The 12717-nt window shown below is 43.2% G+C and overlaps 1 long non-coding RNA gene across 1 annotated transcript; it reads right to left on the reverse strand.

The window, feature by feature from the left end:
* Positions 1–10379: 10379 nt before the first annotated feature.
* LOC128147407 (uncharacterized) lies at positions 10380–12607 on the reverse strand. Its single transcript, XR_008237015.1, has 3 exons — positions 12293–12607; positions 10769–10893; positions 10380–10640 (listed from the first exon to the last, which is right to left on the reverse strand). It is a non-coding gene; the product is annotated as an uncharacterized LOC128147407 (long non-coding RNA).
* Positions 12608–12717: the final 110 nt, after the last annotated feature.

A 12717-nucleotide genomic window follows, 5' to 3' on the forward strand; every position in this document is an offset into this window, starting at 1 on the left:
CACCTTTCTTCTTAGCAACATAGGTCACTTCCAGAGGGGTAGGGGGGAGGTGGAGAATGTACTTGGCATGAGACAGGAATAAGAACCTAAAGAGAACTGAACAGAACAAGTCTTCTGAGGACCAAGTCTAAATGCTGGGGATTAAACCTCTGAACCCTCCTCTGTAGCTACAGACACATACCAGCTTAGCCCAAATATATAAATAATTTTTTGCAAGAAAAAGAACATAACACCATTCCTGAAAGTAGTTTATCTTCCACCTTGGAGGCCAGTTCCATCACCACTTTCTGCTGCCTATCTTTCAGTACTTATCCCACTCATTTGTAAAGAAACAGCCACAGCGCAATCTGCCCAGTGTGTCTATACCCCGAAGTTCCTGTTCTTTCATTGTATCCATAGCCAAACCCCATGGTTTTCATTTGTCTTCCCCTGAGAACTTCTCTGTCCACGCTATACCCTTTTTCAGTCTCCATCACAGGAGCGTGTCTGGAGTACGATCAGAAGAAGGACAATAAGTGGAAAAAATAATTTTGGCTCTTTCTTTCATACCCTTTTTCCTGATCTCTTTATAGTGATACTAGCAAAGCTCCAATGCACATCGTGAACTTCCTTATTGACTTCAAGCATCTTCCAAGATGTCAGTGGAAACTCTTAGCTACATGTTCCTTAAATTCTTTGCTTTTCAGTAACTTGTGCAGATTGTCATATGGACACAAAATGTGCTTGGGACTCCACAGCAGCGGGAGCTGTATAGACACCACGCCTAGGAAATGGGCTTCAGCTGACCTGAAGAATGCCAGCTCAGAGGCCATGCACCGGTTTGTAGATGCCATACTTTTTTGGTAAAGGAGGGCAGAAGCTGCAGTCTTATCCCAACTGCTATAGAAAACTGGGAATAAAGTAACCCCTTTGCTCATAATGTTACAAGCCATTACTTTATAAGGGAAAACAACTTCTGAGACGTACATGGAGACCTTCCTGCCTACATCCAATTGGCTGTTTAGGAATGAGGCTCTGCTAAATATGTCTCTGGCTCCTTTTTATTTGGGGATTCCTTTCATCTTCATAGCATTAGCAGAATCTCTAAATGTTTTAGTTTGTCTGGCTTCAGGCCCTCTCCCCTATCTCATTGATAGGCTTTACACTTCCCCCACCCCCTGTTTTGAGAAAGGCAGGAATAAATAAGTTTTAGGGAGCAGAAAGTCCCTCTAATAACCTGATTCATTGCAGCTGTCACACAGTATGCATCTGTAAAGCGTCAGATCAACCACAAGCTGTCAGACCCATAGACTAGCTTTCTCTATGATTGTCAGGTTCTTGCACTGGTCTCTCTCTAACAACTGAGACAAAACAGCTCTAATCATTCTCAAATATGGCAGCTTTCAACCTACAAAGTTTGGAAAACAGTTTTGTCAGTGCTGTTCAAGAGCTCGAGGATACAGTGTTTGCCTCCTGGGCCTCTTGAGCAGGGTGATGAAGTGTGTTAATTCACAACCTTCCTTCATCTTCTTGACCAGGTATCTTCCTCCATGGTAATGTGGTAAAGTTATCATTCAAGGAACGTATTCAAAGTAAAAATGAGCTAATGGCTCCCTCCCCACCCTTCTTAGATAAATAAATAGAGTATAAGAATGAGCCCTGCTGGGTCAGGCTGATATCCATCTAGCTCAGTATCCTGTCTCTGAGATTTCCTGATAGCAGATGCTTAGGAAAGAAATGGGACGCCTACAATGATAATTTTCTTCCTATATCCTTTCTGCTTCCTTATGTGCAGCATAAGGATTTCTTGAGACAGGAGTTTGCACCTTTATCTTCATGCATAATAGACAGATTTTTTCCTCCATAAATTTGCCTTATTTAAACACATAGTTTTGGAGATAGAGTGCCCTCCATGATTTTTTGTGGAAATAAGCTCTACATTTTATCTGCAAGGCAGCACCCATAGCTGACACTCCAGCTGGTGTAGACATGCCTAATGTTAGAAAGAAAATATCAAATATATCAGAAGCATAGTCGAAGGAACACTATCTTTATACCAAGAGCTGAAAATCCACCAGAGATCCTGGATAAGCCCTCAGGCCACTGGCCCAGGCTGAGCCCACCCCACTGTTCGTGAACTCTTAGCAGCACCTCAGTAGCTTGTTCACAGTTCATGCAGACATATATGACCTAAATGACACTGTAGACAAGGCTTCATGATAATGTTATATTGGCAGATCTCCTAAGAGCTAAGAGGGAACAAATTCCCCCAGACGATTATCAGAACCTCTCCAGTGACATCCTATCTAAATTTGTCAAAACGTAAATGAAATCTTCCCACCATATCACTGCAAAAACCAAGCCCTGTACTCCTAAGGAAGTCGGACCTACACAGCATGTGTGTGTGTGTGGGGCAGGCAGAGCACAGGGGTCCTTCCTCCACAATAACTTCTGAGCTCCCCAACCAACATATTCCCAGACTGACAGCAACAAGAAGGCTGAGTTCCCACCACATTTTTGGAAGCTGTTGCCCTGTTATTATCTCACCAAAAGAAAGGTTTCAAGGTGAGCTTGCACATTATGAGAAATCAGATCATTCCCATCTCAATTCTCAAACTGAGAAATTTGCTGGAAGTGGGTTTCATAAGGCTATTACTTAGATTAAACCTGTGGACTCTGCATGCCTACTTCTATCACACGGCTTCACAAGCTCAAGTGCCTGTATCAGCCAATTTGGCTGGCCCTCCAGCAAACAGTGAGGAAAAGGACCTCTGCAGGTAATTTCTTTCACTACCAAATTTAATGGTTTTCTGTAGGGCCAGAGTTTCGCTTTTTCTGACCAACACAGCTTCTTTGCCCATGGGCTCTGGATGATGACAAACTGTGGAGTCCCTCTCACCACAAATGTCAACAAGTGGGTACCTGCCTCTCCAGATGGCCCAGCCCTGGTCTCCAGCCCCCTTCTCCTGGCGCCTGGGCTGGGCGCACTCGGGGCAGTTAGGTGTTGCTGCGAGGCAGGACAAGGAGACATAGCCCTGCTGCCACTTCCTCATCTTCTGTATGAGCCACGCAGCACAACCTGTAAACAAAAAACTCCTGAGAGCACAGATGAACTCTTTTTTTAAATCTACATGAGAACCACTGTGTCACAGCGAAGCAATGAGCATTACGTGGCAATAAACTGAAGAACGTACAAAAAATACAAGGGGAAATCTACAACCTGTGTGACAAAAAGTGAACACATACTTTTAAAAATACCTTAGGATAAAAAGGAAACATATTTCTGGAATTGGCATGCTATTATATGGAAATATATGCTGTTATATGGAATTGTCAAAAATAACGTGGCAAATGCAAACATATTTAATACACGTGCATTTTCTGTACCAGGAAAAAGTCAGATGTCAATTCAAAGGATTGCAAAACACTTTGGGGTTTTCTATTTCAACTCCATTGCAGGAAGGTGCTAAAAGAGCCAGCAGTAAAGTTGTGCGTGCGGCAGGTCTGGAGAGCCTGCATCCATCCAGGTGTTCCAGAGAACAGGCCAAAGTGCCTCCAGAACAATTAACGCTTATTTTCATTAGTCCTTAAAAATGCTTAAGGGGCTTTCCCAGAACAGGAAGAAAGGCAGTTTAACAAAAATTTCAAGCATGTAATGGTGAGAAGTAGCTAATTACAAACCTGCCAGATGAACACACCACTGTAAGTCAAACTATCACAGCTGCCAATATAGCATCCAAATAATAAAAAATAAAAGGAGATAATATAATAAATGGTGATGAATAAGGCTTTATAAAAATGACTTCTTGTCAAAATTTTTTTGACAAATATTACAAATGTAATAGCCCTCTAAAGCCTTTTGCTTTCTAAAACATGAAATAATTAAAAATAAGGCAAATGCAGAACTGACCTATGGAGACTAGCATGAGAACTGTCTAGCAGAAGTCTCACAGCACAGCAGCGCAGGGAAATACTGCTGAGTGGGTGCGATTCTGTGGGACTTTCCCTACCCATCATTGGCTACGCACCTTAATGCCTTTATCAGTGATCTGAACAATAATATAAGTTACAGATAAATGCCACAGATAAAGCGTGTATGTATTTTTATAACTTGCTACAATCTACATTATAGATCTAGAATAAAACAGAGTCCTCCCCAGCAGAATCCTGTTTATAATACGAAGCCTTTAGAAAACTCCTTGCATCTCGGACCTGTGGAAAAGGATCTCTACCCCCATACATCACACTTTTGCTGAATGTAATTTTGGTTGATGAAAACAAGGTGCAAACACACCCGGCAAAGTGGTGCCTAACTCACCGCAGGTTGCAGGAAGGATAGGACTTCACTGGTGCTCTCCTCTGCCCTGTGTCCAGTGTCAACCTGCCTCTGTCACACCTTCCTGCACGCATCCCGAATGCTGCTTGGGCCTGGAAGACCCTCCTGTTATCTACTGTGGTGCTCAAGGAGACTGACAGCTGATGACGCTTGGTCACTTAGCCAGGAGGAACTTAGCACACAGCTATTACTCATGCTCTAGCACATTCAGTTTATAAACCTCTCCCCGAATGATGCTCAAGTCTCACAAGAAGACTGAAACAGGCAGGTTTTTCGCCTTTGCTTTGCAGATGCATCTTAGTTACGTAAGGCAGTTTCTTCTTCCTCTTTCTTACAGACAGTCACAAGAACTATGGAAAAGTACAGATAACTTGCTATTTTTGTTTAACAATTTGGTTGGTTTTCTGAAAGTGCGCCAGCATTTTCCAGCCAAATGTAGGGGGGTTTTCTCTCTTCCACTAAATGGGTTTTACATGTCCACCTTTAACTGTTTGCTCAAATTCCCTATCAGACCAAAGAGCAATGCTTTGTTCTTTTCTTTTTATAACTGTAAGAGAGACTTAGACACACATTTCTGAAATAAACATAACCATCCCTCAGAAATAAGGAAAAATACAGAATCCTGCAAAGCTTTTGGTCATTCCAGCCCATTTCAAGACCAACTGTTGTACCACTGGCCTTGTGGGGGATGAAAACTGTCAGGACTCAGGTCTACAGCTGGAGATTTCTCAGCTGCGTTTTGATCCATTTCTTAACCAGGATAAGATCACAGATACTGTCCTGTATTGCACATACACATATAGTGTGCCCACAGGGACCGGTACAGACACAGCTCTCACTGCACACAGCTCTCCATTCCATAGACGGAAGGCTAACATCTGCCTGGTTTCACTGCAGTTTTCAGGACTTCAAGAATAACCCAAGTACCTACAGGCAGAAAATGCCAGAGCCAGCTGATTCGTGTTCTGTTCTTCTTGCAAGTCAGTAACAGCGCTAAATAAAAGACAAGGTTTTGTATATCTCTGTCTCAGAATTATAGTTTCTACCGTGTTGTCATTCCTGTAAGTACTTCCCAGGTTTCTCTTTCTTTCAGTTCCTTGCTAGTAACTTCTTGAATAGACATAGTAACTCCTTTCACTGCTGCAAAACACTCGTGCCCAAGGATCTTGAAAATGCCTGGATAGTTTCCACATTAGGATACCAGAACTACATACAACTCTTTCAGCTTCCTAATTAGAGCCTGTTACTTACTGCAGTGTATTTAGCTGTCTCTGGGAATTCATTTACAAGGTCAAATGCTCAGACCTCTTCAGCATAATATAAATCATTCCCCTGCACTCTGATTAGTCTGCGTTACACAGCGTGAACACGCTGTTTAATAAAAGGAGAAAATTATGCAATTAGGACATCTTCAGCATAAACACGTCCTTTCTGAATCACATTTAAAAAAACAGTGTTGCTATAGCATTTTATAGCATTAAAAACTCAGCGCCACTTGCACCGCAAATGGCCAGGCCTTCCCAGAAAAATGGGCTGGGGGGAACAGGGGACCACCACACTCGGGGAAAAAGGGCTAACTTCTGTTTTCTTTTTTTCTGCTTACACAATACAAGCCACTGTTTTCATGGGGGCTAAACCTTCCCTATTACCTTGATTTTAATAATTTATAGTTATTTTTCTGTAGATCTGTTTTTGTCAGATCCTGTTTTTCAGGTATGCCCCCTGAAAAGAAAACATGTGGGGTTTGTACCAGGTCACTCAGGAATAGTGGAACAGTAGCTGGGGGAGCAGGGAACAAGCTCCCCGTAGCAACAGCCCTGCACTGCACCAAGCTGAGATGCTCCAGGCTCTGCCACATGGCAAGTGCAGGGCAGACCAGGCTGCCCCTTTGGGGGGCTGATGGAGAAGGGGCTGGCGGCCAGCCCTGCCTCCCAGAGGGAGAGAAGTCCCCAGCTGCCAACACAACGTATCTTTACATCCGCTTTATGCACATGTAGTGAAATCTTAGCTTCACTCAAAACAACATCAAAATTACCATTGATCTCAAGTAAAATCACGGCTCACTGAAGTGATACAATGCGAGCTGAGAATGCAGTCCAAAACCTCTACTTTAAGGAGGTAAGACAATTTCCTTACACTATTGCAGCAAAGGGATGCGAGCCCCTCTTCATTTCTCACACAAAACTGAGGAACTGCTCTCCTCTCAGCAGGCTACCTCCAGACAGGGGGTTTTCTGAGCACCCCTGAGCTGGGAGAAACGCATGGGAAACCTGTGGCTGTTAAAGCTGCAGCCTGCGCTGGCACCAGACTCTCCTGTCCATCCCAGGGAACCAGAAATGCACGTTCTGCTGTTCATCCCTCTGCGGTCCCCCATCCGGTCTCCCGTTCTTGTGTGTGAGCTGGCTGACAGCAGAGAGGCAGCTACTGTGCAGTGTGGAAAGGATGCCTCTTCCAAAATACTCGGCTTCCAAGAAGTATTGAAAGAAATTATTCAGCTGAAAAATATCACTCATGTCTTATCTGGGAACTTAACAGACTGCTTCAGACAGCAAACATCAGGGTATCCCCCCTTGCTATGACCACCCCTGGAGACGCACAGCTTTCTAAGCCCATCATTTAATTGCTGATGAGAACCACCGACAGAAAACAATCAACTGCATTTTGATAGAAATATAAATTAATCTGTACTACATACTCATTTCATTTGCTTCATGCTCATAAAAGCTTGACTATGCAGTGGGCTGTGCAGCTGAACAGAGAAGATATGACTCACTCCTGTAACTGCATGAGCTACCCAGGCCTCTTGCCTGTTTGTGCAGATGTGTGGTAGAAGTGGGCGAGTAGGTAAAGGTAGGGAAAAGCGACAGCCCCACCACCTCCAGACCTTGCTCCTACCACAACAGCCCCTCTCTACCAGAATTTAGCTCTTGATCATCTACCTGAAGCACAAGCCCTGGTTAAAAGCGCACAGCAGTGCCCAGGAGACAAACATTCAGAGCGAGATCACTGCATCCTGTTCTCGCTCTGAAGAACATTTGATGCTGCAGAGGATGCCAAACTGCATCTGAGACGTTAGTGGGAGGAATAAAACTCTTCACATCACTGTCCACCCCCCCAAGAATTTTAAAGGTTAAGCAATATCCAAAAAAAACCCTCGAGAGAGTTTGGAGTCTCAGCCACAAGGCATTGCTTTATCTAAGCATGCTAGTCTCACTTGTTAGACGACATCCCAGAAAGAGGAGCATGACAGAGCAAAGCAAAATGGTGGAACTAAATCCCAAAAGACATAATATTTCTTAGTTTCAGAAATTCTGATCAACTTACAGTATGCTAAGATCTTTTAAAATCCTTCCTTTAGCTTCTCCCCCCCCCTTTAATAAAATTTGTCTTAGTTAACCTTAAAATTATTATGAAAATTTTTTTCCTTGAAGGGTGGCTGTTTGAGTGTCACTTACTTAACATCTGAAATAAAGCCATCTGTTAGCGCCTGTTACTGCCATCTTCAGATCAAGGGTTAAAAGCAGAACTAAAGACCTCCTTTTACTTGCATTTACCTTTTAACTCCAGACATTTCTCTACAGATCTTTCCTGTCTCATCCTCAGTAGGAGGATTCAGCCTTGGATTTAACTCACAAATGCAGGAAACTACTACTACTCCCAGACTAAATCAGCTGTGCTCTGTCCAGGCAGTGCCTGAAGGGAAAAGGTTTGAAGACTTCCTCACTCACCTCTGGAGAACATCTAGCCTCCCTAGCACATTATCTCAAGAGCTTTTACAGTTCATCCATTACACATTTGACAGTTAGTATTTGTTGTACACCAAGCTTTGCAAGTATAAAGCATAATCTTAGTATTAGTAATACCATCCTTAAAAAACAACTAAGAGCAATTAGCCTGAAAAAAGAGAAAAGAGCATCAGCCAACCTCTGAAGCTAAAGTTGCCTGCTGCAAGTTCTGGATGGAAACAGAGCTCTGCAAAACATTTAAAAAGAGATGCGTTTACAATATATCAAGTCACAAAGTCAAATTTTAAGTGAGTGCGTGTGATGTGCAAGATATTTGCTAAATAATGCAGCATTCAGGATCTCAGCACTCGCTGGTAGAGTGCACACACAGAGGACTGGGACAGAATGGTCCCATGGCTAAAATAAAGTCAATAATCAACCCTAAGATAGAAACACATCTACATTTATGGTAAGGTTATAGTGATTGGTTGTAGGAGCCACTAGGCATCCAGCCAATTTGCTTTTCCAGTCTAAGGAAATGCTCGGTTTGTTTGAAAAATGATATTTTTTCCCTGCTGTGAAGAATGCATTGACGTCATCAAGCTGGGTCTGTTGAACAAAAGCACGGATCCAGGGTTGTGGCAAGAAGTTGAATTACAAGAGAAAGAACACACATCTGTTTCAGCTTTCTTTTAGAGTGACAGAGACTATTCCGAATTCTCCTTTATCACCTTCTCCAGAGGAGAACTGCTAGAGGGGACAAGTGACTTGCTATGAGTTTTGTTTTCCAATCTGTTTTGTTCCACTCTGTTTTGTTGCTAGTGTGGGGTTTTTTTAGATAAACACGAGCATCTATGGCTCCACAGGCCTGTGTATCAGATCACTATTACTTCTAATAGGAACATGCTGTATGCCAGAACTCCCTGATCTGATTTGATGTAACACCATGCAGCACCCTTACAAAAAAAACCCACAGGGTGTTCATAAACCTCTCTGATCACACACTGCTTTCCCACTTCTATGCTGTCATATCAGCTTCTCCACCCGCAGAATGGGGTGTTTGGGCCAATAAAGTGCTTTGCTACCACATCCTCTGACCAAGAACTTTTCACTATACCACTAACCCATGTGACTATAAGTACTATCTTAGAAAGTGAGAAGGATAACCTCGAATTGTCAGAATCCAGCCATATCACACTGCAAAAAAAATAGCCAATAATTATGGTAGTTACAGATCATTTCTGGTCCACAAGACCATAGATCAAAGGGTGCAGCTGGTGGGTGGAACAAGGTCACCAGTTTAATGTTTCACTGAAGATTTGGAAAACGAAGGGCAAAACTGTATTCAATAAGAGCTGATGATTTAAGGACTGATGTCACTCCAATCATTTCCCAGTAGGGTTATCTGATGCTTGTGAAAAGAGTCACAGAATGGAACAGGTTTGAACCAAGGATGAAGGAGATGCAATAGAGCTGCGTGAGTAATGGATTATTCAGTCTAGTACTTGAACCAAAAGCCCAAATTACGTTGTTCTGAACATACATGAAGGTGGGGAGATGCAAAACAGAAAAACAAAACAAAATGCAGACAGAAATGACTCTACTTTGGGCCCGATTATTAAGTGTTTGAGCTTTATCCCCCTTCCCTTTAAACTTCAGGTTATTTAGAAAACATGAATCAGATAACAAAATGTTCATTAAGTATCTCCAAAACGTATATTCTGTATTCTCTCCTATTTTCCTCCTCTTGCAGCCAAATCAAGTTGTCCAAATACAACAGTTGTGTCCATTAATCTACATTTTAAGGCAAACTTACTATCTACTAAAAGACAGATGAATAAGTAAACATATAAAGACAAGAAAATGCAAAGCTAACAGGAAGACAATTGTAGTGAGGAGCTCATAACTCTTCTCAAATTCAACAACTCCTACATTTATGATATTAAGATATCCCAGTGTAAGTCTTCCGTGCAACAATAACCTTCTAATGTGTATTGTAGGTCAAAAGAGAATTTAGGTCAAAAGAGAATTTAAGTTTGATGGAACTACTTTGGTTAAGTTATACTACATTAATCTAATTGCCCAATCTTAGTATAGAAGAACTGCTAAATAATTACCAATATGCCAAAACAAATCTAAACCAAGTATTTAAAAAAACCTCACAGTATATTTAAATGAAAAAAAGTCTGTAACAATTTAGCAAAGAAAGAAGTAGTAGAAAGCAAGTCAGATCTTATGCTTCCCCCCCTGTTATTTTCCCCCTGGAATATAAATATGGCTTCAACATTCTGAAATGAGACCAATACAATGCACAGGCCTCTGGGCCCTCAGTCATTTCACCTTGACATATTTTTCTTCACCTGGAGAGACTAATGAAGTTAGCCTTCTCAAAAACTTAGCAATTCATAAGGTCATAATATCCTGATGGAGTCAGTTTCTCTAGGTGCAAGCATGCTTCTGGAGAGGGAAGAAAAGGTTTGATGCCAGTTAAGGCATGAATACAGATTCCAACTCAGCGACTCTCAGAGCCAGAACATTGCAGTCGTGTGTGTCCAAAATTATTCCTTGGGTGTTTTTACAGCTATCTTGAACAGAATTTCCTATGACCAGTGCACACATGTGGACATACAACAACAATAACAAGAAAAAAAAAAAAACAACACAAAAATTAAAACAGCACAGTAAAAAAAAAAACCCACAAAACTTCACTTTAATTCCAAAACCTTACATTTTTAAAGCTGGAATTGCAAAGGCACTAACAAGTCAGTCTCCTGTGTGTTAACTGTTCCTGGAGTTTGATCCTGCCACTGTCTGATCCCTCTTCGCACATTAGGAAAGGCGCAAGGCCACCTGCTGGAAGGAAAAACAGTGCAGCGTCTTGTACTCCTGAATTAAGCTTTAGGTGAAGGGTGAGTAAATAAAATAGACAAGGCTGCCACTTTTACCAGCCCCAAAAAAGCTGCTGCAACCCCAGGAACAGTGAAAAGATGAAAACACTGACCTTACAGTGCTGACTGATACCAACTCAGGATAGTCAAACAACAAACAAAAACACATTGCTGCCTCTCGGTTTGTATCCATTATATATATAAAAAAAACCCAAACAGCTATGCTTATTAACTACATGAGGTATGACTCCAAGTCATATGCAGACACTTGTTTTGACAAGAATTCGGTGGCTTCTCAATGTCTCTCAAAACTCCCTACCAAGACAGAAAACACTCCACCGCAAAACAGATAACGTGCATGCAGTCATCACACCTCCGTGGGGGCGGGGAAGAGTGTAAAACACACGCGGCTAATAGACCCTAGCTACATTAGTGGAGGATATTGGGTAACTAGAGCAAGCAGCACACCAAGGTGTTACTGAATGCTAAGCGATGCCTGCTGAGGGTCCAGTCACGTCAAGTTTTGGTTTTAGGACAAATAACAATCCCCCAAGTGATGAATTTAGAAACAACTCTGCTGAGCTTTCTGCTGCAGCAGCCATCCAGATTTGGACAACGCTGCTCACAGTCCCTACTCCACCCCTACCCGCACGCAAATTTCCGCTAAAATTAACAGCCTTGGGTACACACTGATTTGGGTTTGCCCAGTAGGAACTACAGACGTGTAACACAGGCACTGCACCCAAGAGAGATGCCTCTCGTTCATCATACTTGGTACTGCCACTGGAAAGGCAAAAAGTTGGTTGTTAAAGGATACTCCAGAGGCAGCACCTCTAAAAATGTGTCAGCAGTACATTTTGTTTTATCCGGAAGTGGTTAAAAAGCCTGAAATATTTAAAACAGCAGCTATTTTTTGATGATGTTATGAACCCAGCTCATCTGTATGGCAGCTAAGAGCCATACACACAGAAAATCTGAAGGGTTTCTGAAAATCTGAGTCATAAACCACTGAAAAATGGTGTTTAAAATGAAAACGCCAGCTCAATTGCAACCATGGTCTTCCCAAGGCAACGGCATCATGTCAAAACCTGAAAGATCAAAACACGTATTGATAACTGACACCATCACCCTATTTCTAACACTACAAAGGAGGCCAGACTACCAGCATTTCAAACCACTGAAAGCTTACAGGAAAAACACAAGGAGTGACTGGAAATAGCCACGAAATAGAGGTCACAGGCTCGAGCAATCCTTTCGATAGGACGGCAAAAGGCAGTATCTTCTGCTACAGTGAATTTAGCCTATTCGGAATGACTGCTCCACCCCTACGGATTCAGGACTCCCTGCCCCAAGCCTGTCCTTACCAAAAGTGCCGAGTTGTGGAGTTTCTGCCCTCGGTGGGGAGGCAATTGCTCCACCCAGCATCTGAAGTACACGAAGCAAACGCCTTATGCCCAGCCCAAAGTCTGTTGGCACTTTGCTTCATCACCTCGGGGCCGCGCCTGGCATTCTCAACCTGCCAAGCGGGTGCACCCACGCCCGTACAGCCCAAAGACTTAAGATCCCCGTGGGGAGCGTGGACACCCAAAAGGAGCCGGCGTGCCCTTGCCTCCCTTCCGCAGAGCGGAGCTCAGCGCGGAGAGCGGGGGACCGCCCGTCCCATGCCTGCGGGGTCATTCGGGGGCCGAAGCCCCCGCCCGACGCCGGCTCCCGAAGCCGCGGGGCGGGGAAGGGGCGGCCCTGCCCGCTGCCGGCCCCTCCGCGGGCCCCCCTCGGCGCGGCGCCTGGA

Source organism: Harpia harpyja, chromosome 10 (genome assembly GCF_026419915.1).
Source record: "Harpia harpyja isolate bHarHar1 chromosome 10, bHarHar1 primary haplotype, whole genome shotgun sequence".
Classification (NCBI taxonomy): domain Eukaryota; kingdom Metazoa; phylum Chordata; class Aves; order Accipitriformes; family Accipitridae; genus Harpia; species Harpia harpyja.